Here is a 25,231-nt window from a genome sequence, read left to right on the forward strand (position 1 = left end):
GCCCTCCAACGGTCTGAGGGACAGTGAACTGGCCCCCTGTGTAAAAAGTTTGGGGACCCCTGGTGAATACCATATCTTTATCCATTCATGTATCAGTGGATACATAGGTTGCTTCCATATCTTAGCTATTTTAAATAATGCTACAATGAATATAAGGGAGCATGGAGTTTTTATGTTTGGTTTGTTGGTTGGGTTTTTTTGGCCAGGGAATGTAAATTTACAGGTGGTTCCCTGTGACTTGCTGCTTTGGTCTCCCTTGTCTATCCCAGTGTGAACAGGCAACGAACCTCTCTCCCTAAAACTCAAAGACACATTGCAGGTCTTGCTTCTTTTTTTCTCTTGGCTATGACAGATCTTTAGTCCCTTGGGTCTTTGCTTTCCTCCAGGAATTAGCCATCTGGCCTTTGCCTGGGTTGTGCTTTCTCCTTAGAAAGCCCCTCCTCTTCCTTTCTCTGTACCATCCAGACTAAGCTCCTTTTAGCAGCAGTCATGGGCACCATATAACAACAATTCCATAGTTCTTACCACAGCTTCACTCAGTTGCTTAATGTCTGCCTCTTCTGCTAGACTCTATCCTTTAGAAAGGCTGGTTTTCTGTTCCCTTGTTTGACACTGAGTGTCCAGCACCATGCCTGCGAAGGTTCTCAGTGTATATTTAAAAACAAACTGTTTGAACTAAATTATATTTCAGGAGATAACAGAATGAGTTAAAGTCAACTAAGATATAATTTCCAAGGATAAATGAAGATCCTGCTTCAAAAAAATCCTTTTGAGATGGGGTGGCTCTAGGGAAGGCTGGAAAATGTATGAGCTGGTAAGACAGATGAAATGGTCACCGGTCTTGCCACAGTTTGCAGCCAATAAAAGAGGGATACTACTGGTTAGATGGGGTTTTTATCCTAGCTGAGAAGACTGATGATAGACTAGTAGGGAATAGGTTTGCCTTTTTTTTTAGGGAATAGCAAAAAGGTTTGAATGGCTGGAGCCTAAAGAGAAAGTGGGAGGAGTGGAAGAAATAAAGTCTTAGAGGTAGGCAGGGGCCAGATCTTACAGGAACTAAGAATTTAAGAGTTTCTTCCAAGTGCATTGGGAAGACATTGAAGGGTTTCTATAACAGAGGAGTGATATTATTTGATTTGTCTTTATTTTGGGATACTCTACAGACACTAGACTATAGCAGTGATTTTCAACTGGTGTGCCACAGGAATTTTTAAAATATGTAATGCCTAAAAAAAATTAATACCTGACTAGTCGGGGTACTGACCTATCTTAGGTTGTCAAGTAAAAAAATGACAACAGCTAACACAACTATAGCTATCTGGGGTGAATAAATCAAAATCATACTTTTATTTTTATTTTATTTTATTTTTTTAATTTTATTTATTCATTTTTTAGAGAGGGGGGGGGAGAGACAGAGAGAGAGAGACAGGGGGAGGAGCTGGAAGCATCAACTCCCATATGTGCCTTGACCAGGCAAGCCCAGGGTTTCGAACCGGCGACCTCAGCATTTCCAGGTCGACACTTTATCCACTGCGCCACCACAGGTCAGGCCCATACTTTTATTTTTTTGTCAGATTGTCAAAATAGTTTTTGCTGTACTGCTTGATTTTAGTAATTAGTTTATGTGTGCCAAAAGCTGAAAATGGTTGAAAATCACTGGACTGTAGGGAGGCAAATATGGAAGCAGGGAGACCTATTGGGGGTTAAGTCCAGTGACAGATGATGATGGCTTTGACAGAAACAGTGATAGTGGAGGTGGTAGGATTCGTGATATATTGTAAAAATATCCCGATACGCTTTGCTGATAAATTGGAAGATGCGGCTTCTTGAAGCCCTAATCTATGGCCAGAGATTAGCCCAGTGCAACTGTTGGGCACAGAACAACTAGCCTAGCCCCACTGGATGTAGTACTTTGTTTTTGTTCTATGAGGCTTGCAATGGCTTTCATAAGGAGCTTCAACTAATACATTAGGGTTGGTTGACTGATGGCCTTCATTATAAGAAAGCAGACTGTTTTCAAAGTTGCTTTCTTTTTTTTCTTTTTTTCTTTTTTGGTATTTCTCTGAAGCTGGAAACAGGGTGAGACAGTCAGACAGACTCCCGCATGCGCCTGACCGGGATCCACCAGGGGCGATGCTCTGCCCCTCCGGGGCGTCACTCTGCCGCGACCAGAGCCACTCTAGCACCTGGGGCAGAGGCCAAGGAGCCATCCCCAGCGCCCGGGCCATCTTTGCTCCAATGGAGCCTTGGCTGCGGGAGGGGAAGAGAGAGACAGAGAGGAAGGAGGGGGGGTGGAGAAGCAAATGGGCGCTTCTCCTATGTGCCCTGGCCGGGAATCGAACCTGGGTCCCCCGCACGCCAAGCCGACGCTCTACCGCTGAGCCAACCAGCCAGGGCTGACCTTTTTCTTTTTAAAAGAGGCCCTCACATGGGTGATATACAATGCATCACAGTGTTATCTAACTTTAAAGCTAAAGTTTGCTGATCTTCCTTTGGACAGTTTTTGGTTATCTATTGCCAAGGAGTTCCCCATTCTGGCCAACAAAGCTATTTTGACATTGCTCCCGTTTTCAACCGCATAACTATGTGAGCTGAGCTTCTCAAGCTTGACTGTGATAAAAACTAAAAACAGAGAGAGACTGAGAACTGTTGAGGAAGAGCTTCGTGTGTGTCTTTCTTTTTTTTTTTTTTAAGATTTTATTTATTCATTATAGAGAGGGGAGAAAGAGAGAGAGAGAGAGAGAGAGAGAGAGAGAGAAGGGGAGGAGCAAGAAGCATCAACTCCCATATGTGCCTTGACCAGGCAAGCCCAGGGTTTTGAACCGGCAACCTCAGCATTTCCAGGTTGACGCTTTATCCACTGCGCCACCACAGGTCAGGCCCGTGTGTGTCTTTCTACCATTCCTGGCAGGATATCCCTTTTGTGTTCATCGAAACAGGCCCAGGTTTCACATTAAGTGAGTATAAATACATTTAGAAGTTATATTATTAACTATATGTATAATATGTACTGTGTTAGAGTGTCATTTTGTGTCATTTTGGTAGGTGGTGTGCCCCAGGATTTTGTAAATGTAAAAAATGTACCGCGGCTCAAAAAAGGTTGAAAATTGGCCCTGGCCGGTTGACTCAGTGGTAGAGCGTCAGCCTGGCGTGCGGGGGGACCCGGGTTCGATTCCCAGCCAGGGCACACAGGAGAAGCGCCCATTTGCTTCTCCACCCCACCCCCCTCCTTCCTCTCTGTCTCTCTCTTCCCCTCCCTCAGCCGGGGCTCCATTGGAGCAAGGATGGCCTGGGCGCTGGGGATGGCTCCTTGGCCTCTGCCCCAGGCGCTAGAGTGGCTCTGGTCGCGGCAGAGTGAGGAGGCCCCGGAGGGGCAGAGCATCGCCCCCTGGTGGGCGGAGCGTTGCCCCTGGTGGGCTTGCCGGGTGGATCCCGGTTGGGCACATGTGGGAGTCTGTCTGACTGTCTCTCCCCGTTTCCAGCTTCAGAGGAATACAGGGGGGGGAAAAAAAAAAAAGGTTGAAAAATCACTGAGATACAGGACATTTTCTTTGGAAGCTTTAAACTTTTCTATTTTTAACTATTTTATTATTTGTATGTGTGCGCATTTTTATTTTTTTCATAGGTAAGAGTTGGGGAAACAGTAAGATAGACTCCCACATACACCTTGATAAAGAGCCACCTGGCAACCCCCATCTGGGGCCAGTGCTCAAATCAGCCAAGCTATTTCTAGCACCTGAGGCTGATCTGCTCAGACCAACCTAGCTATCCTCAGTGCCCACCACACATCCAATCAAGCCACTGGTTGCAGGAGTGGAAGGGGGAGAGGATGGGAGAGAGAAACGGGTGGTCACTTCTCTTGTGTGCCCTGACTGGGAATCTAACTCCAGACGTACATATGCTAGGCTGATGCTCTATCCACTGAGCCAGCCGGCCAGGGTCAAAACTTAACCTTTTTTTTTTGTGGCAGAGACACAGAGAGAGTCAAAGAGAGGGACAGATAGGGACAGACAGACAGGAAGGGAGGGAGATAAGAAACATCAGTTCTTCATTGCAGTTCCTTAGTTGTTTATTGATTGATTTCTCGTATGTGCCTTGATCTGGGGCGGGGGCTACAGCAGACTGAGTGACCCCTTGCTGGAGCCAGTGACCTTGGGCTCAAGCTTGTGAGCCTTGCTCAAACCTGATGAACCCACACTCAATCTGGTAACCTCGGGGTCTTGAACCTGGGTCCTCCACATCCCAGTCCAACGCTCTATCCACTGCGCCACCATCTGGTCAGGCAGTATTTAACCATTTTTAATCATACAGTTCAGTGGTATTAAATACATTCACATTGCTGTGCAGCCATCCCAACCATCCACCCCCATAACTCTTTTTAATCTTATAAACCTGACACACTGTACCCATTAAATACTAATATCCCATTCTCCCCTACCCCTCACCACTACCATTTTATGTTCTATCTTTACTATTGTGGCAATACTGAGTACCTCATAAGTAGAATTATACAGTATGTACATTTTTGTGACTTTTTTTTTTACTTAGCATAATGTGCTCAAGGTTAATCCATGTTGTAAAATATTGCAGGATTTCCTTCCTCTTTGAGGCTGAATAATATTCCAAGGTATGTATATACTCTATTTTGTTTATTCACTCATTTCTAGATGAGCACTGGGTTGCTTCCACATCTTAGCTATTGTGAATGCAGCTGATGTAAAGAGTATAGAAATACCTCTTTAAGATCCTGCTTTTAAACATATTTTTTTTTGTATTTTTTTACTTTATTTATTTATTCATTTTTAGAGAGGAGAGAGAGACAGACAGAGAGAGAGAAGGGGGGAGGAGCTGGAAGCATCAACTCCCATATGTGCCCTGACCAGGCAAGCCCAGGGTTTCGAACCGGCGACCTCAGCATTTCCAGGTCAATGCTTTATCCACTGCGCCACCACAGGTCAGGCAAGATCCTGCTTTTAATTCTTTGGGATATATACCCAGAAGTGGAATTGTCATAACTACAATATTTTCTACAGTGGCTGTATCATTTCACAATCCCATTTACTTCAACAATAAAGTACATATAGTATTTTAATCACAACTTTAAAAGAAAAAATACGCTAGGTTAAAAAAAAAACAAGGTTTATAATTTTAAAATATATGTTCTTCCTATCCCAGAGTTCAGTTCTCCTTTCATAGTATTGCTTTCTTTGAGGCTTTAAGAACATTTTCAGCCCTGGCCGGGTTGCTCAGTTGGTTAGAGTATCATCCCGATCTACCAAAGTTCGATCCCTGGTCAGGGCACATACAGGAGTCAACCAGTGAATTCATCCATGAGTGGGACAATGGGTTGTTGTTTCTTTTGCTCTCTACCTTCCCCTTCTCTTTAAAATCAGCAAATTTAAAATTTTTTTTTTTTTTTTTACAGAGAGTCAGAGAGAGGGATAGACAGACAGGAACAGAGAGAGATGAGAAGCATCCATCATTAGTTTTTCGTGTGCGTTGCGACTCCTTAGTTGTTCATTGATTGCTTTCTCATATGTGCCTTGACCGCGGGCCTTCAGCCGACCGAGTAACCCCTTGCTGGAGCCAGCGACCCTGGGTCCAAGCTGGTGAGCTTTTTTGCTCAAACCAGATGAGCCCACGCTCAAGCTGGCGACCTCGGGGTCTCGAACCTGGGTCCTTCCACATCCCAGTCCGACGCTCTATCCACTGCGCCACCGCCTGGTCAGGCAAATTTAAAAAATTTTTAAAGAATATTTTTAGCCTGACCAGGCAGTGGCGCAGTGGAGAGCGTCGGACTGGGATGCCGAGGACCCAGGTTCGAGACCCCAAGGTCGCCAGCTTGAGCGCGGGCTCATCTGGTTTGACAAAAGCTCACCAGCTTGGACCCAAGGTCACTGGCTCGAGCAAGGGGTTACTCGGTCGGCTGAAGGCCCGCAGTCAAGGCACATATGAGAAAGCAATCAATGAACAACTAGAGTGTCGCAATGTGCAATGAAAAACTAATGATTGATGTTTCTCATCTCTCCATTCCTTTCTGTCTGTCCCTGTCTATCCCTCTCTCTGACTCTCTCTCTCTCTCTGTCTTTGTAAAAAAAAAATATATTTTTTTACAGCAAGGAGATTGATGAAGCATGTATATGAAACAGTGCAAAAGGGGTGGAGCATGAAGAGTAAGCCTTTCCCACATCCCAGCCTCCCAAGGTCTTTGCTCCAGAGAAAACCATGTAACTGTGTCTTATGTATCCTTCTAGAGATACAATGTCTATATGTATATATTACATTTTTTTTTTTTTAAGTAAATACTTGCACCTCACACTGTCATGCATCTTATTCTTTCCCCTTAACAATAGGTCTTGGTGATTATTTGGCAAGATATTTAAAAGTGTACACTTTGGGAAATAGTTTGGCAGTTCCTCAAATAGTTAAATATAGAATTGCCATATGACTCGGTAATTCTATTTTTAGATATATACCAAAAAGAATCAAAAATATGTACTTGAACAAATACTTGTAACAGTACATAAATGTTCACAGCAGCACTATTCATAGCCAAAAAGTGGAAACTTCCCAAATGTCCATCAGCAGGTGAATAGTTAAAACAAATATATACCATACAAAGGAATAAACAACATGGATGAACCTTGAAAGCAATATGCTAAGTAAAAGAAGCCAGTCACAAAAGACCACATGCTGTAGGATTTCATTTATGTGAAGTGTCTAGAATAGGTAAACCCATAGAGACAGAAAGCACATTGGGGATTGCCAGGTGCTGTGCTGGGAGGAGGGAGAAGTGGGGACTGACTGCTTAATGGGTGTGGATTTTCTTTTGTGGAGGTAAAAATGTTTTGGAACTAGATAGATCCAGGTTCAAGACCCCGAGGTCGACAGCTTGAGCATGGGCTCATCTGGTTTGAACAAGGCTCACCAGCTTGAGCCCAAGGTCGCTGGCTCGAGCAAGGGGTCACTCGGTCTGCTGTACCCCCCCCCCCCCCCCCCCCCCCCGTCAAGGCACATATGAGAAAGCAATCAATGAACAACTAAGGAGCCGCAACGAAAAATTGATGTTTCTCATCTCTCTCCCTTCCTGTCTGTCTGTCCTTAGTTGTTCTCTGACTCTGTCTCTGCCACACACACACAAAAATCATTAAAATTGTACACTGTAAAAAGGTTAACAATATTATATGAACTTGACCTCAGTTTAAAAGAAAAAGAAAAAAGGCCTGACCTGTGGTAGCGCAGTGGATAAAGCGTCGACCTGGAAACGCTGAGGTAAGCCAGTTTGAAACCCTGGGCTTGCCTTGTCAAGACACATGTGGGAGTTAATGCTTCCTGCTCCTCTCCCCCTTCTCTCTCTCCTCTCAAATGAATAAATAAAAAATATTTTAAAAATTAAAGAAACAAAAACCAAAACCTAGGCTTGCCCAGTCAAGGCACACACAAGAAGCAATTATTACGAGATGATGCTTCTTGCTCCCCCCCATGCCACCATTTCCCTCTCTAAAATCAATAAATCTAAAAAAAATTTTTTTTAATAAATAAAAATTTACATAGATATTTAGGCCCCACCATGAAGAGTTTTCGGTCTTTTAACCTGTGGTGGAACCTGGAGAGGAATAGAGACATTTGTGCCAGAATGCATGGTGCCTGGCTGTGCATTGTCATTGCTGAAACACTCCAAGTCATTAGGTACCTAGATGGGGCACCTTTTTCATTCTTCTCTGTTGGAGACAGTGTAGTGAAGAATTAGGTTGCACAAAGTCACATTCTGATTCTTGGCTTCCATTCAAGGTTAATCTTGGAATATTGACATTCTGGGGTGGCTGATAAGATACTATTACTTTGGAAGCCAGAAAATATGTTCTCTCCAGAATGTTTCTGGCCCTTCCACCTCCCAAAGGGTTTAAGTCTGAGTCTCACTTGGCATTATATGGAGGCTTTGTCACTCTCCTCTGCTTGCCTTTTATGTGCCTTAGACACACTGCTCTTGGTCTCTAAGGGCCCTTGAACTGGCAGCCCTTGGCAACTGCTTGATCAGGATGGCTAAATAATGGCAGTGCCAGGTTCAAGCTCTCTCTGAACAGATGGTCAGGTGGTAGTTTGGGCCCTTTTTGCCAGAGGTTTCCTGTGTCGTCTGTTAACAAAATAAATGGCTTTTATGTTTTCAATTTAATTTCCCAACTGTTTTATGGTGTTTCCTGTGTGCCAGGCACAGTCCTGGGTGTGGGTAAACCTGGAGTTGATAGGACAGGTGTCTGCCCACTGCACTGAAACAGTTTAAATTTAGGGATTTTCTTCCTCTGACATAATGAAGCAGTATGTATCCTCTTCATTAAAGATGTATATTTTAACAAAGGGTAAAAAGCCAGGGAGTGGAGGCCCTGGCCGGTTGGCTCAGCGGTAGAGCATCGGCCTGGCGTGCAGGGGGGGGGGGGACGACCCCGGTTCGATTCCCGGTCAGGGCACATAGGAGAAGTGCCCATTTGCTTCTCCACCCCACCCCCCTCCTTCCTCTCTGTCTCTCTCTTCCCCTCCCGCAGCCAAGGCTCTATTGGAGCAAAGATGGCCCAGGCACTGGGGATGGCTCCTTGGCCTCTGCCCCAGGCGCTAGAGTGGCTCTGGTCGCGGCAGAGCGACGCCCCCTGGTGGGCAGAGCCTCACCCCTGGTGGGTGTGCCGGGTGGATCCCGGTCGGGGCGCATGCGGGAGTCTGTCTGACTGTCTCTCCCCGTTTCCAGCTTCAGAAAAATACAAAAAGAAAAAAGCCAGGGAATGGAGAGTGTGTTGGGAAAGGTTGTGTTTATGAAAGGGGAACATTTGCTTTCAACTAGGTTTATTGTTGGAACAAAAATTTGATTCTAGTTTGTTTATGTGTAGGATTGCTTGGAGAAAAGGCTGCATTTTTACTTTTATTTTCCGTTTTATAGTCCTAATAGTTTTACTTCAAGAGGATGCATTGGAGGGCAACTTTTAAACTTTTACAGGATTCATGTGTTTAGGGAAAGGAGATATGGCTGTTATAGAAAAGTTGAGATCTTAAACCACTAAAATAGTACCTTTTTTTTTTTTTTTTTTTTACAGAGAGAGAGAGAGAGAGAGACAGACAGGGACAGGCAGGAACGGAGAGAGATGAGAAGCATCAATCATCAGTTTTTTGTTGCCACACCTTGGTTGTTCATTGATTGCTTTCTTATATGTGCCTTGACTGTGGGGCTACAGCAGACTGAGTAACCCCTTGCTCAAGCCAGCAACCCTGGGTCCAAGCTGGTGAGCTTTGCTCAAACCAGATGAGCCTGCGCTCAAGCTGGTGACCTCGGGGTCTCGAACCTGAGTCCCCTGCATCCCAGTCCGACGCTTTATCCACTGCGCCACCGCCTGGTTAGGCTTATTGTGTTCCTATAACTAAAACTTCTTTAAGCTTTAAAACTTTTGCTTTTGTAGTGGATGTCTTCTTTTTTTTTGTCCTGTAGTATCTGGGCCTTAAGCTTCCTTGTATGATGATTGAGGTCTTTCCTTAGAGTCTGTTGCTACTCTCTAGGACTCTGGCCTGACCTGAAGATACTCCCCCCCCCCCCCATTTTACATTTCTGAGCCCAGTTTACAGGGTTTTTTTCTCTCCTACATTGTTGTCAAAGGTTGCACCTTTTCTCGTTCAGTTCAATCCTTGGTCAGGGCACATACAGGAACCAGATCAGTGTTCACCCCCCCCCCCACCTCTCCCTCTCTCTTCCCTCCCACTCTCCTCATTTCTCTCTCTCTCTCAAAATCAATAAAATATTAAAAAAAAAAAAAGAATCAACCAATGGCCTCATCTGTGGTGACACAGTAGATGAAGTGCCAGCCTGGAACACTGAGGTCACCAGTTTAAAACCCGGGGCTTGCCTAATAAAGGCACATGCGATGGGCAGCCTAGAGTGAAACAATGACTTCTCATCCCCCACCCCCTCTTCTTAGTAAAATCAATAAATGAAATCTTTAAAAATATGTATTAAAAAGGTAAAATAAAAGTCAACCGATGAACGCATAAATAAGTAGAACAAGCCTTGGCCCAGTAGCTCTGTTAGAGCGTCAACCTTGATATGCTGAGATTGTGGTTTCGATCTCTAGTCAGGGCATTTACAGAATTAAGCAGTGAATGCAGAAATAAGTGAAACAGCTCTGGCTGATGGCTAGAGCATTGTCCTGAAGTACAGAGGTGGTGGATTCAATCCCTGCTCAGGCACATATAGAAACAAATCAGTGTTCCTGTGCCACCACCACCCCCATTCCTCTCTCACTAAAGTCAATAAATAAAATATTTTTTTGAAAAGTGGAACAACTGCCTAACCTGTGATTGTGTAGTGGATAAAGCATTGACCTGGGATGCTGAGGTCGCCAGTTCACCAGTTCAAAAGCTGTCTAGGCACACTAAAATAGTTGCTTTTCACTCCTTTCCTTTCTTTCTCCCTCTCTCCCTCCACCCTCTTTCTTTTTCCTCTCCCTCTTCCCTCCTCTGCTCTCTTCTCCCTCCTCTCTCTCCTCTCTCTAAAATCAAATCTTTAAAAAAAATGGAATAACAAATCTCTCCCTCCCTCCCTTCCTCTCTATCTCTCTCTCCTTTCCTCTTTCCCTCCCTCTTCCTTCTTCTCTCTCCCTCTTCCTTCTTCTCCTCCCCCCTCTCGTCAATGAATAAAGATAAAATTTAAACAATTTCTTTAAAAAGTAGAACAAGATGCCTGGCCGTATGGCTCGATCAGAGCATTGTCCCAAAGCACAGAGGTTGCTGGTTTGATCCCTATGTGTGAATGTAAAACAAATTTGACTTTGGTTAAGGCTTTTCATAACTGCCATTCAGAAAGTTCCAAAAATCACAAATTTGTTTGATGTCAAAACCTCAACTGAACTGATGAGGTTGTTGACGCTTTATTCTATTTAATGTGAATATTAATCTATTTTACTGAAGAACTATTAACCCATTGGTTGTGTTACAGAATGTTTGGCATTTGCAACATACTGCCTTTCTAAAGTCTGAATGATTCTGAATTTAGAAACATCTGACCCCAAGAATTCTGGGCTTATCGTTCTGGGTAGTGAAAGATACGCTACAGCCTGACCAGGTGGTGGTGCAGTGGATTAGAGCATTGGACTGGGACGCAGTGGACCCAGGTTCGAAACCCTGAGGTTGCTAGCTTGAGTCCAAGGTTGCTAGCTTGAGCAAAGGGTCACTCACTCTGCTGTAGCCCCCCTACCACCATCAAGGCATGTATAAGAAAGCAATCAATGAACAACTAAGGAGCTGCAATGAAAAACTGATGCTTCTCACCTGACCAGGCGGTGGCGCAGTGGATAGATTGTCGGACTGGGATGCGGAAGACCAAGGTTCGGGACCCCGAGGTTGCCAGCTTGAGTGCTGGCTCATCTGGTGTGAGCAAAAAGCTCACCAGCTTGGACCCAAAGTCGCTGGCTCAAGCAAGGGGTTACTTGGTCTGCTGAAGGCCCGCAGTCAAGGCACATATGAGAAAGCAATCAATGAACATCTAAGGTGTCACAACAAAAAACTGATGATTGATGCTTCTCATCTCTCTTCGTTCCTGTCTGTCTCTCCCTCTCTCTGACTCTCGCTCTGTTGCTGAAAAAATAAATAAAATTTAAAAAAAATTGATGCTTCTCATCTCTCCTTTCCTGTCTATCTCCATCTGTCCCTTTCTCTGACTCTGTCTCTGTCAAGAAAAAGAAAGAGCCTGTTCTGTGGTGGCGCAGTGGATAAAGCGTCGACCTGGAAATGCTGAGGTCGCCGGTTCGAAACCCTGGGCTTGCCTGGTCAAGGCACATATGGGAGTTGATGCTTCTAGCTCTTCCCCCACTTCTCTCTCTGTGTCTCTCCTCTCTCTCTCTCTCTTTCTGTCTCTCCCTCTCCTCTCTAAAATGAATAAATAAAAAAAATTAAAAAAGAAAAAAAAGAAAGATAAGCTACATTTTTAAAAAAGGAAGAAAGAAGAAGGTGTGGTGAGGTATGCATGGGACATGCACTGTGGAAAAATAATTAGTTACTAGACTGGTAAAGGTTTCATTTTAGGAAAAACATTTTTTTTCAGGTCAGGCCATAATATAAAGTGGTCTTCAAATTATGGACAATTGGAATTCAAAGGAGGGAATTGCAGTTTGTTCAAATAAGACCTAATAATAATAACAAACATGGAACACTGACCTCTTTTCAGTATAGGTAAGCTTTTTTGTATAGTATATTAATCTGAGTTTCTTTGTATATCTTTTTTTTTTTTTTGCAAGAATATGGGGAGAGTAGAGAGAGAAACAGGAAGGGAGAGAGATGAGAAGCATCAGCTCATAGTTGTGTCACTTAGTTGTTCCTTGATTATATGCTTCTCATATGTGTTTTCCTTTTTTTTTTTTTTTTTTTTCATTTTTCTGAAGCTGGAAACAGGGAGAGACAGTCAGACAGACTCCCGCATGCGCCCGACTGGGATCCACCCGGCACGCCCACCAGGGGCGATGCTCTGCCCACCAGGGGGTGATGCTCTGCCCATCCTGGGCGTCGCCATGTTGCGACCAGAGCCACTCCAGCGCCTGAGGCAGAGGCCACAGAGCCATCCCCAGCGCCCGGGCCATCCTTGCTCCAATGGAGCCCTGGCTGCAGGAGGGGAAGAGAGAGACAGAGAGGAAAGCGCAGCGGAGGGGTGGAGAAGCAAATGGGCGCTTCTCCTGTGTGCCCTGGCCGGGAATCGAACCCGGGTCCTCCGCACGCTCTACCACCAAGCCAACCGGCCAGGGCTCTCATATGTGTTTTGACAGGGGGAAGGGGCTCAAGCTCAGCCAGTAACCTTTGGGCTCGTGCTGGTGACCTCGGTTTCGAACCTGGGACCTCGGCATCCCGGGTCAACTCTATCCACTGTGCACCATTGGTCAGGCTGTGTAATATCTTACTAAATCTTCATACCAACACTATTTATTTATTTATTGGTATTTTTCTGAAGCTGGAAATGGAGAGAGACAGTCAGACAGACTCCCGCATGCACCTGACCGGGATCCACCCGGCACGCCCACCAGGAGCGAAGCTGCCCACCAGGGGGCGATGCTCTGCTGCAACCAGAGCCACTCTAGCGCCTGGGGCAGAGGCCAAGGAGCCATCCCCAGCGCCCAGGCCATCTTTGCTCCAATAGAGCCTCGGCTGCGGGAGGAGAAGAGAGAGATAGAGAGGAAGGGGGGGGTGGAGAATAAATGGGCGCTTCTCCTATGTGCCCTGGCCAGGAATCGAACCCGGGTCCCCTGCACGCCAGGCCGATGCTCTACCACTGAGCCAACCGGCCAGAGCCACCAACACTATTTAGAAGGTTACATTCTCCACCTGACAGATAAGGGAGCTGTTTGTAAAGGGGCACAAAGCTAGTAAGCAGTAGAGTCCAGATTGACTCACAGATGATGTAGCTCCTTAACCACTACTGTAAGTGGCTTTCTTTCTACTTTTATTGCCAGCTATAATTGAAAGTCATTTCTTGTAGAACCTTTTACTCAGACTAGTCTACATGGGGCCTATGCATGTAATGAATGTTTTATTGAGTAGTCCATATGGTAGATACTGAATGCTCATGGAGCATGCCCAGAGAATGGGACTCAGGTTTTTGAAAACCAGATGTAATATTTGGTCATGTAAGGTTGGTGATAGTGTTTTGGGTGGGAAGGGGAGGTGGGTAAGAACCACCTGGCACTTTGAGAACATGTGTCCGTCAGCTGGCCCCTTCTAGAATTTGTGAATGGGGTAGGGGTTGGAGTGCATTGTGACTACACCTTCCTCCAACAACAGTGCATAAGCATGATCATTCACAAGGTAAGATAACAGTGGTGATGATGCACAATTTTTAGGCCTTTTCTTTTTAACACACTACAGTGCAAGAAAGGAATACTGTAGGCTTAAAAAAACACACACAAAAAAATTCTTGTTCTTTTTTTTTTTTTTTTTTTACAGAGTCAGAGAGATAGACAGGGACAGACAGACAGGAACGGAGAGAGATGAGAAACATCAATCATCAACTTTTTGTTGCGACACCTTAGTTGTTCATTGATTGCTTTCTCATACGTGCCTTGACCGTGAGGGCTTCAGCAGACCGAGTAACCACTTGCTTGAGCCAGCGACCTTGGGTCCAAGCTGGTGAGCTTTGCTCAAACCAGATGAATTCGCAGTCAAGCTGGGGACCTCGGGGTCTCGAACCTGGGTCCTCTGCATCCTAGTTCGATGCTCTATCCACTGCACCACTGCCTGGTCAGGCAGAATTCTTGTTCTTAGAAAAGTAGTTACTAGTGCCTGACCTGTGGTGGCACAGTGGATAGAGCATTGACCTGGAATGCTCAGGTTGCCAGTTTGAAACGCCAGGGTTGCTAGCTCAACTTGAGCCCAAGGTTGCTCGTCAGATCCCCCGTCATGGCCACTTAAGAGAAGCGATCAGTGCACAATTAAAGTGAAGCAACCACAAGTTGATGCCTCTCTTTCTCTCCCTCTCCCTCTCTCTTTCTCTTTCTTTTTCTCTTCCTCCATCTGTCCCTCCCTCTCCATCTTTTTCTCCCCCCCAAAAAAAAAATAGTTACTAGCCCTGGCCAGTTGGCTCAGTGGTAGAACGTCAGCCCAGAGTGTGGCTGTCCCGGGTTCGATTCCCGGTCAGGGCACACAGGAGAAGTGACCATCTGCTTGTCCACCCCTTCACTTCCCCTTCTTTCTACCTGTCTCTCTCCCCCTGTTCATTTTTCTTCCTGCAGCCATGGCTTGATTTATTCAAGTACAGCAGCCGGGATGCTGAGGATGGCTACTTGGAGCCTCTGCCTCAGGCGCTAAAAATAGGTCAGTTGCATGCATGGCCCCAGATGGGCAGAACATGAGCCCCAGACGGGGTTGCCAGGTGGATCCCAGGAGGAGCACATGCAGGAGTCTGTCTTATATTCCCTCCTCTCACTTGGAAAAGAAGGTGAAAGAAAGTTACTAGCTAGATTGAGAAAAGTTTCGTTTTAGGAGAAACACTAGATTCAGGTAACCTTGAATATGGAAAAAATAATTTCTTGCAATCTTCAGTACTTTATAAAGCTGTTAATAACGGATTGTTTTTGATCCCTGTAACGAATCTCTTTATCATAATTGACATCTACTGCTCCCTAAAATGTTACAGAAGTACTAGTCTTTTCTTCTTTAGGCTTTTGTCATATCTAAGGTGATAAGATGGACCTTTATTCCCCACCCCCATCCCACTTCCGCCACCTTTCATACAGGAATGTAGGGAATAGGGAGTTTTATATACAGTGATTTGTTCCTTGTAAGTCTCGTTTGAAAAGAAGTAATTTTCTACTTGAGGAAGAGACTAAGACCAGTCCAGAAAAGAAGGGAAGTAATTTAGAGGAAGTAAATTTGGAGGCTAATGTCTAATCTTAGTAACTTGAGCTTTTGAAAGTTTCCTTTCGGAAAGTTAGAAAATTAACTCTTTCTTTTACCAACACATTTTTATCTATTAACTTAGAAAGGCCAGGTTTCTTAACTTGAATTCACATCAATGAACACATACTTCTGTTCAATGCTAATTTTGACCATTATGTGTGGTGTTTTGGACTATGGTACCCAACAGTTAAACATTAGCTGTTATGTGCTAGAAATTATTTATGCTAAGTGCCTTCCTGTGTTAACTCATTTAATGATTACCTCTACGTTTTGAGAGTAGGAACCATTATTTTCCTCATTGGTACAGGTGAGAGTACGTTGGTACAGAGGTACAAAGGGTTAAGTAACTTTCCCAAAGATTCACAGCTGCTTTGAACCCTAGCACCTGGCTCTAGATCCTTTTCTGTATCAGTGCTAACAGAGTATCAAATGTTGTAAGTCTAGATATTTATTTGGGAAACAGCACTGAGTATACCAAGTGCTATAGGAATTAAGGGAAGAAGAGAAATTTGTACTGGAATAGCCAGGGAGGCCTCCTTGGGGAGGGTGTAACTCTTAGCCTGAAAGGAAATCAAGTAGACTGTTATGAATGGGGGGAAGTAGCTCTTGGTAGTGTTAAATTGTGCTTGAGCACAGATAGTCTTGTTATATCTCCTTGTAGGGAAGAGGAGGTAGAAAGTGTTTAGGAAAGTTCTGTAGGGAAGAGGGGGCAGTATACTTATGTAGCCTCCAGGAGATCAGACCCCAAGATGGATCTTTGCATATGCACTGCTTTGTCTCTTTCTTTTCTTTTCTTTTCCTTTTTTTTGTTCAGGTTTCCGAAGCTGGAAATGGGGAGTACTGCTTTGTCTTTTTCTTTTCTTCTTTTTTTTTTCTTTTCCATTTTTCCGAAGCTGGAAACAGGGAGGCAGTCAGACAGACTCCCTCCCGCATGCGCCTGACCGGGATCCACCCGGCATGCCCACCAGGGGGCGATGCTTTGTCGCTCTGTTGCAACCAGAGCCACTCTAGCACCTGAGGCAGAGGCCACAGAGCCATCCCCAGCGCCCTGGCCATCTTTGCTCCAGTGGAGCCTCGCTGCGGGAGGAGAAGAGAGAGACAGAGAGGAAGAAGAGGGGGAGGGGTGGAGAAGAAAATGGGCGCCTGTCCTGTGTGCCCTGGCCGGGAATCAAACCTGGGACTCCTGCACGCCAGGCCAACGCTCTACAGCTGAGCCAACCGGCCAAGGCCATCTTTCTTTTCTATACCTATTATATAGATCTTTTCAAGTCATTATGTTTTAAAATTTATTTTATTGATCTTTTTTTTTTTATAACACAATACATCCATCCATTTGGTAGATTCAGACAGTGGAAAAGGGTATGTGGTCTGTAGAGGCAATTATGGTTAAGAGTTTCCTGGGGCCCTAGCTGGAAAGCTCAGTTGGTTAGAGTGTCACTCCAAAGGTAGCAGGTTTGGTCCCCAGTCAGGGCACATATAAGAATAAATTGATTTTTCTTTCTCTCTCTCTCTTCTTCTTTCTCTAAAATCAATGATTTTTTCTAAATTAAAAATGTTTCCGGCCTGACCTGTGGTGGCGCAGTGAGTAAAGCGTCGACCTGGAAATGCTGAGGTCACCGGTTTAAAACCCTGGGCTTGCCTGGTCAAGGCACATATGGGAGTTGATGCTTCCTGCTCCTCCCCCCCTTCTCTCTCTGTCTCTCTCCTCTCTCTCTCTCTCTCTCTCTCTCTGTCCTTTCTAAAATGAATAAATAAATAATTAAACCAAAAAAATGTTTCCGGCCCTGGCCAGTTGCCTCAGTGGTAGAGCATCGGCCTGGCGTGCAGAAGTCCCAGGTTCGATTCCTGGTCAGGGCACACAGGAGAAACGCCCATCGGCTTCTCCACCCTTCCCCCTCTACTTTCTATTTCTCTCTCCCCCTCCCGCAGCCAAGGCTCCACTGGAGCAAAGCTGGCCCAGGTGCTGAGGACTCCACCTCAGGTGCTAGAATGGCTCCAGCCAAAACAGAGTGATGCCCCAGCCCTAGTGGGCATGCCGGGTGGATCTCAGTTGGGCGCATGCGGGAGTCCTACTCTCAGCTTCTAACTTCAGGAAAATCCCTTCCCCCCCAAAAAAAAAGTTTCCTCTGTGTGTGTTTTTTTTTCCTGTGTGTGTTTTTGAGAGTCTGTGCATATACCAGTGTTCGTTGTTCTCTTTTTTTTTTTGGTATTTTTCTGAAGTTGGAAACTGGGAGGCAGTCAGACTCCCGCATGCGCCCAACCGGGATACACCTGGCATGCCCACCAGGGGGCGATGCTCTGCCCATTTGGGGCGTCGCTCTTTTGCAACCAGAGCCATTCTAGAGCCTGAGGCAGAGGCCATGGAGCCATCCTCAGCGCCCGGGCCAACTTTGCTCCAGTGGAGACTTGGCTGTGGGAGGGGAAGAGAGAGACAGAGAGGAAGGAGTGGGGTAGGGGTGGAGAGGCAGATGGGCGCTTCTCCTGTGTGCCCTGGCCGGGAATCAAACCCAGGACTTCCGCACACCAGGCCGACGCTCTACCACTGAGCCAACTGGCCAGGGCCCAAGCCCTGTTCTTTTTTTTTTTTTTTTAATTTTTACAGAAACAGTCAGAGAGAGGGATAGACAGAGACAGACAGGAACGGAGAGAGATGAGAAGCATCAATCATTAGGGTTTTTTTCATTGCGCTTTGCAACACCTTAGTTGTTCATTGATTGCTTTCTCATACGTGCCTTGACCGCGGGCCTTCAGCAGACCGAGTAACCCCTTCCTGGAGCCAGCAACCTTGGGTTCAAGCTGGTGGGCTTTTTGCTCAAACCAGATGAGCCCGCGCTCAAGCTGGCGACCTTGGGGTCTCGAACCTGGGTCCTCTGCATCCCAGTCCGACGCTTTATCCACTGCGCCACCACCTAGTCAGACCCAAGCCCTGTTCTATATCCTATACATCCCACTATCACACAGTGGTGTGGCAGTGTACATAATGAGCTCCTTCCTTCCTTCCTTCCTTCCTTCCTCCCTCCCTCCCTCCCTCCCTCCCTCCCTCCCTCCCTCCCTCCCTCCCTCTTCCTTTCTTCCTTTCTTTTTCTTTCTCTTTCTTCTTTCTTTCTTCTTTCTGAAAGGGAGAGAGATGAGAAGCATTAACTTGTAATTGTGGCACTCTAGTTGTTCATTGATTGCTTCTTATACATGCCTTGACCAGGGGGTTCCAGCTGAGCCAGTGACCCCTTGCTCAAGCCAGCGACCCTATGCCCAATCCAGATGAGCCTGCATTTAGGCCAGCAACTTTGGGGTTTCAAACCTCGGACCTTAGTGTTCTAGGTTGATGCTCTATCCTCTGTGCCACCACTGGTCAGGCAGCATGTTTCTTCATTTAATAATTTATCTTTGAGGTCATTTGTTAACAAATTTATTTTTTTAATGATTGCATAATATGCCCATTATATGAATATATTCACAAGATACTTAACCAGTCCTCAAGGGACATCTAGGACTGGCCTGTGATGACACAGTGAATAGTGTCAACCTCGAATGCTGAGGTCACCAGTTCCAAACCCTGGGCTTGCCTAGTCAGGGCACATACAACAAGCAACAAATCAGTGAACAACTAAAGTGAAGCAACTATGAGTTGATACTTGCTCCCTGTGCCCCTCTCTCATCTCTCTGTAAAATCAATCAGTAAAGTCTTTTTTTTTTTTTTTTAAGTGGCAACATTTAGGTTGTTGCTAGTCTTTTATATTACAGGTATTGTTGAAGTGTTCATTCTTTTATTTAGTTGATTTTAGAGAGAGGAAGGGAGACACACACGCATGCATAAATATCTGTTGACCCAGTCTAGCTATGCACGCACTGACTTGATTATTGTATGCGTCCTTACCTGGAATCAAACTTTGGCACATCTGGACAATGCTTCAACCAATCAAGCTACGTAGTCAGAGCTGAAGTGTTCTCCTTCCTTCCCTCCTTCCCTCCCTCCCTCTCTTCCTCCCTTCCCTCCCTTTTTTCCCTCCTTTCTTTCTCTTTATCTCTTTCTTTTTAATGTTACTTAAAATTAATTATTTTGAGAGAGAGACGGAAACATCAGTCGGTTATTTCACTTATTTATGCTTTCATTGGTTGATTCTTGTATGTGCGCTGGCCAGGAATCAAACCCTCAACCTTAGTTTATTGGGATGATGCTCTAACCCAGGGGTTGGGAACCTATGGCTCGTGAGCCAGATGTGGCTCTTTTGATGGCTGCATCTGGCTCGCAGACAAATCTTTAATAAAAAAAATAATGTTAAAAACATAAAACATTCTCATGTATTACAATCCATTCATTTCCTACTGCTCATGTTCATGGTTGCAGGTGGCTGGAGCCAATCACAGCTGTCCTCCAGGACAACACCAAATTTTTATTGGATAATGCGTAACATACACGGGTCATTGTATGGCTCTCATGAAATTACATTTTAAAATATGTGGCGTTCATGGCTCTCTCAACCAGAAAGGTTCCCGACCCCTGCTCTAACCAAATGAGCTACTTGGCCAGGGCTGAAGTATTCATTCATGAAAGTAAATATTTGCATCCACGTGGGAATATATTTGTAAGCTAAATTCTTATAAGTAGAATTGCTGGTTTAAATGGTATATGTAGTTTAAATTCTAATAGGTGTTGCCGGTGGCCTTACAAAGACGTTGCCCTCTACAATAATAATAGTGTGTTCTTTTTATGGCTTTTTTCCTTTAATTCTCAGACTCCCCAATTCTTTAACTCCATTGAGGCTTAAAATCTATTGATCTTACTGTCCTTTTACTGTTCCTTATCACATCCAGTTCCCATTTTCTTAAGAGTTCATAGTTCATTATTGTAATCATCTCCTTGTATGTATTCTCAACTCTCTTTTCCTTACTCATTTCATCTTATCTGGCAAAACCTCAGCCCTGATTAAATTTAACTCTTCACTTATTTTATACCTGTAACTGAATGTAGTTGGAAAAGGAAAAAACACACTGACTTGTCTTATGGTGAACTCATGACCGCTAACCTCAAAGGCGGCCTGAAGCACTGCCTAGCAGTCCTCTTAAGATTCTATAGTTCATCCTCCTGTTTTTAGGACAATATAGCACCATATCCTTTAGCTCAAACCTTTTATTTCCCTTCCCCAGCCTCACTGTTAACTGATGATGTTGCTTCTTACATTGAGAAAGTAAAGGTAATTGAGAGTCTACCACTACATCTCCTCACTCACCTGCACTTGGAGGTATAGCGCGCTTCCTCCTCTGTTACTGTGGAGCAGTTCCTCAGGAGTCCATAGTCTGTATGCATGGTCAGCTCCTCCACTTGCATGCTAGATCCTGTTCTCTAATCTCAAAATGCTGCTCTAGCAGTTCTTCCTCTCCTGCCTCAATTCTGTGTGCATCCTATTGGCCAGACCTTAATAACCTCACCACCTAGCTGCAACAGAGGCAGGGGAAATGTAGTCTTCATTATTGGCAGCCATCTGATTAGGAAGGGGAATGGAAGATACTGAGGCAGATGGACAAACAGTCTTTGCCACCCTTCTAGACTTTTTTTTTTTTAACTTAAAAATAACTTTTGCTATAGATAAGAGAACAAATTGGTGGTCACCAGATGGGAGGGGGGGTTAGGGGGATGGATGAAAAGGGTCACAGGGATTAAAAAGTACATGATGCCTGGCTGATCTGTGGTGGCGCAGTGGATAAAGCGTCGACCTGGAATGCTGACATCTCCGATTCAAAACCCTGGGCTTGCCTAGTCAAGGCACATATGGGAGTTGATGCTTCCTGCTCCTCCCCCCTTCTCTCTCTCTCTCTCTCTCTCTCCTCTCTAAAATGAATAAAATAAAATCTTTAAAAAAAAAAAAGTACAAGATGCCTGACCAGGCGCTGGCGCAGTGGATAGATCTTCAGACTGGGATGTGGAAGACCTAGGTTCGTGACCCCAAGCTCACAGGCTTGAGCCCAAGGTCGCTGGCTCGACCAAGAGGTTACTGGGTCTGCTGAAGGCCCGCAGTCAAGGCACATATGAAAAATCAATCAATGAACAACTAAGGTATTGCAACGCGTAACGAAAAACTAATGATTGATGCTTCTCATCTCTCCGTTCCTGTCTATGTCTGTCCCTCTCTCTGACTCTCTGTCTCTGTAAAAAAAAAAAAAAAAAAAAGGTATAAGATGCCAGTTATAAAATTACAGCTTAGGGGCCCTGGCTGGTTGGCTCAGTGGTAGAGCGTCAGCCTGGCGTGCAGGAGTCCCAGGTTCGATTCCCAGCCAGGGCACACAGGAGAAGCGCCCATCTGCTTCTCCACCCCTCCCCCTCTCCTTCCTCTCTGTCTCTCTCTTCCCCTCCTGCAGCTGAGGCTCCATTGGAGCAAAGTTGGCCCGGGTGCTGGGGATGGCTCCATGGCCTCTGCCTCAGGCGCTAGAATGTCTCTGGTTGCATCAGAGCAATGGCCCAGATGGGCAGAGCATCGCCTCCTGGTGGGCATGCCAGGTGGATCCTGATCAGGCGCATGTGGGAGTCTGTCTGTCTGACTGCCTCCCCGTTTCCAACTTCAGAAAATACCAAAAAAAAAATTACAACTTAGGGAATATAGTCAATAATATTGTAATAACTATGTATGGTATCTGATGGGTACTACACCTATTGGGGCACTTTTTTTTTTTTTTTTTTACAGGGACAGAGAGAGAGTCAGAGAGAGGGATAGACAGGGACAGACAGACAGGAATGCAGAGAGATGAGAAGCATCAATTATTAGTTTTTCGTTGCAAGACCTTAGTTGTTCATTGATTGCTTTTTCATATGTGCCTTGACCGCGGGTCTTCAGCAGACTGAGTAACCTCTTGCTCGAGCCAGAGACCTTGGGTCCAAGCTTGTGAGCTTTTGCTCAAACAAGGTGAACCCATGCTCAAGCTGGCGACCTCGGGGTCTCGAACCTGAGTCCTCTGCATCCCAGTCCGACGCTCTATCCACTGCGCCACCACCTGTTCAGGCTGGACAATCACTTTTTATGGTGTATAAATGTCCAGTCACTACGTTGTACCCCTAAAACTAATATATTTATGTCAACTGTAAATGAAAAATACATTTAAATTTTTTCTGGTAACAGTTTTGTTGTTTTTTTTAATTCATTTTTAGAGAGGAGATAGAGAGGGGAGGGGGGGAGAGAGAGAGAGACAGAGAAGGAGAGAGAGACAGAGAGAGAGAAGGAGGGAGGAGCTGGAAGCATCAACTCCCATATGTGCCTTGACCAGGCAAGCCCAGGGTTTCGAACCGGCGACCTCAGCATTTCCAGGTCGACGCTTTATCCACTGCACCACCACAGGTCAATTTATATGTAATATATATTTCATCGACCTGGAAATGCTGAGGTCGCCGGTTCGAAACCCTGGGCTTGCCTGGTCAAGGCACATATGGGAGTTGATGCTTCCAGCTCCTCCCCCCTCTCTCTCTCTGTCTCTCTCTCCTCTCTTTCCCTCTCTGTCTCTCTCTCCTCTCTAAAAATGAATAAATAAATAAAAAAAAACAAAACAAAAAACCATAATCACTATATTGTACATTTAAATCCCCTGACTCGTTAGTTTAAATGGATAAATTGTGTGGTATGTGAATATTTTAAAATCTATTTCTTAAGAAAGATTTAAAAAAAAGAAAGAAAGATTGTGTGTGTGTGTGTGTGTAGCCAACTGAGCTATCCAGTCAGGGCAGAATACTTTCTTTTTTACATATTGTTTCCTATCCCCACCCCACCCCATATGACCAGTTAGATGTCCTACATGGCTGTTGGTGGACACAAGGTTTCCATGACAACTTTGCTGAGTAGACTTGGTCTAGTTTATCTGTTTACTGACAGAAATTTAGACTAATGGAGTTTGAGTATGATTGATTTGTAGGCCTCTTTTGCATTGAGTGAATCCTTTGTTGTCTATCCCAGTTGCACAAGTTATATTCCAGCAACCTCTCTAAAAGCAGGTGGGAACTGTACCTTATGCCAGAGAAGTTTTGCAGCTTGAAAATGAATGTATTTTAATAACATACTGGCCTTAACACTCAGCAAAATCTAGAAACTCTAAGCTTCTTTCCCCATTGGTAAAATGGAAATGAGTGATAATTATACCTGCCTCAGGAAGTTCAGAATCAAATCACTTCCTATCAAATGGATAGGAAGTGCATTGTGATATACCAGCGCAAGGCGTCCTGTGCCTTGGAAAGTGCTTCATCATCATTGCCAACAGAGGAAGTCACCCTGAAAAACACATTGCTTTGAGTACCTGTGACCCTGACAACCGGGGTTTGCACATCGCACAGAAAAAGGCATTCTTACCCTCTGTGCTCGGTGCTGCTCAGGGGAGGATGTTTATGTCCAGACAGCCCTATTTCCTCTTGTGGGAGGAAGATGGTGGTTTCCAGAGGATGAGCTCTTGCCATTTGTTCTCAGCACTGTGCTGCTCAGCAGCAAGGCCAGCACTGTCTTCTTGAGTGCCAGTGAGGAGCCAATCTGTGATGTTTAGTCCTTGGACAAATAAAACAAAGGTTCCTGCTTGTTCATAGAAACCCTTAAATAACATTTAACAGGTTTTCTATTGTATTTTATGCTTTAACCACCAGATCATTGAATGCCAGCCACAGAACTGTGCCGTTGTTGAGTTCATCCTATTGGTGTACCTTAAAACAAAGCATTCTGGACACAGAGAAGGACATACTGACTTTTTTGGTATGGTCTCAGTAACTTCAAGAGTGACAATATACCAGGAGGACTGTAGCCTTTCTTGTTGCCTGTAAAATAGTAAATGTCTGTTACCAAGGCAAAGCACCAGAGGCAAGGCAGGCTCCATATCCAAGTGTGGGACACCTTCTTTTTTTTTTTTTTTTTTTTTTTTTACAGAGGCAGAGATAGACAGGGACAGACAGACAGGAACGGAGAGAGATGAGAAGCATCAATCATTAGTTTCTCGTTGCGCGTTGTGACTTCTTAGTTGTTCATTGATTGCTTTCTCACATGTGCCCCGACCGCAGGCCTTAGCAGACCAAGTAACCCCCTGCTGGAGCCAGCGACCTTGGGTCTAAGCTGGTGAGCTCTTTGCTCAAGCCAGATGAGCCCGCGCTCAAGCTGGCGACCTCGGGGTCTCGAACCTGGGTCCTTCCACATCCCAGTCTGATGCTCCATCCACTGCGCCACCACCTGGTCAGGCTTGGGTCACCTTCTTCATTTCTCATTCTTGTGGTTGATTTTTTTTTTAATATATATTTTTTAATTTTTTGTATTTTGCTTAAGTTGGAAACAGAGGCAGTCAGACAGACTCCTGCATGCGCCTGACCGGGATCCACCCGGCATGCCCACCAGGGGGCGATGCTCTACCCATCTGGGGCGTCGCTCTGCCACAATCAGAGCCATTCTAGTGCTTGAGGCAGAGGCCAAGGAGCCATCCCCAGTGCCCTGGCAAACTTTGCTACAGTGGAGCCTCGGCTGCGGGAGGGGAAGAGAGAGACAGAGATGAAGGAGAGATGGAGGGGTGAAGCAGATGGGCACTTTTCCTGTGTGCCCTGGCCGGGAATCAAACCCAGAACTCCTGCACGCCAGGCCGATGCTCTACCACTGAGCCAACCGGCCAGGGCCTCATTCTTGTGGTTGATTTTGAGAGAGGGCACAGCCACTGATGCTGCATGTATTCCCTCCCAGAGAATTTTCCTGACCTCATAAAGAGCAGGGCTGGGCCCGATATATATTCTTGGTTTACCATTACAAAGAGCTTTAGCTGTGGTGCTACTTGACTTTCTGGCAGCATTTTACAGAGATGATTTCAATCATCCATGAAGGAT

General features: G+C 45.2%; 1 protein-coding gene across 3 annotated transcripts in view; it reads left to right on the top strand.

Moving 5' to 3' along the window:
• Positions 1-25,231, top strand: part of RHOA (ras homolog family member A) — a 47,115-nt gene that overhangs the window by 10,233 nt on the left and 11,651 nt on the right. Inside the window, exon 3 of one of the 3 annotated variants that reach the window (XM_066351036.1) lies at positions 4,591-4,627. The exons of the other annotated variants lie outside the window; for them this stretch is intronic. The gene's annotated coding sequence lies outside the window, so the exon portion shown is untranslated. The remainder of the gene's footprint in view (positions 1-4,590; positions 4,628-25,231) is intronic. 3 annotated transcript variants of the gene reach the window in all.

This window comes from Saccopteryx leptura, chromosome 10 (assembly GCF_036850995.1).
Source record: "Saccopteryx leptura isolate mSacLep1 chromosome 10, mSacLep1_pri_phased_curated, whole genome shotgun sequence".
NCBI lineage: Eukaryota > Metazoa > Chordata > Mammalia > Chiroptera > Emballonuridae > Saccopteryx > Saccopteryx leptura.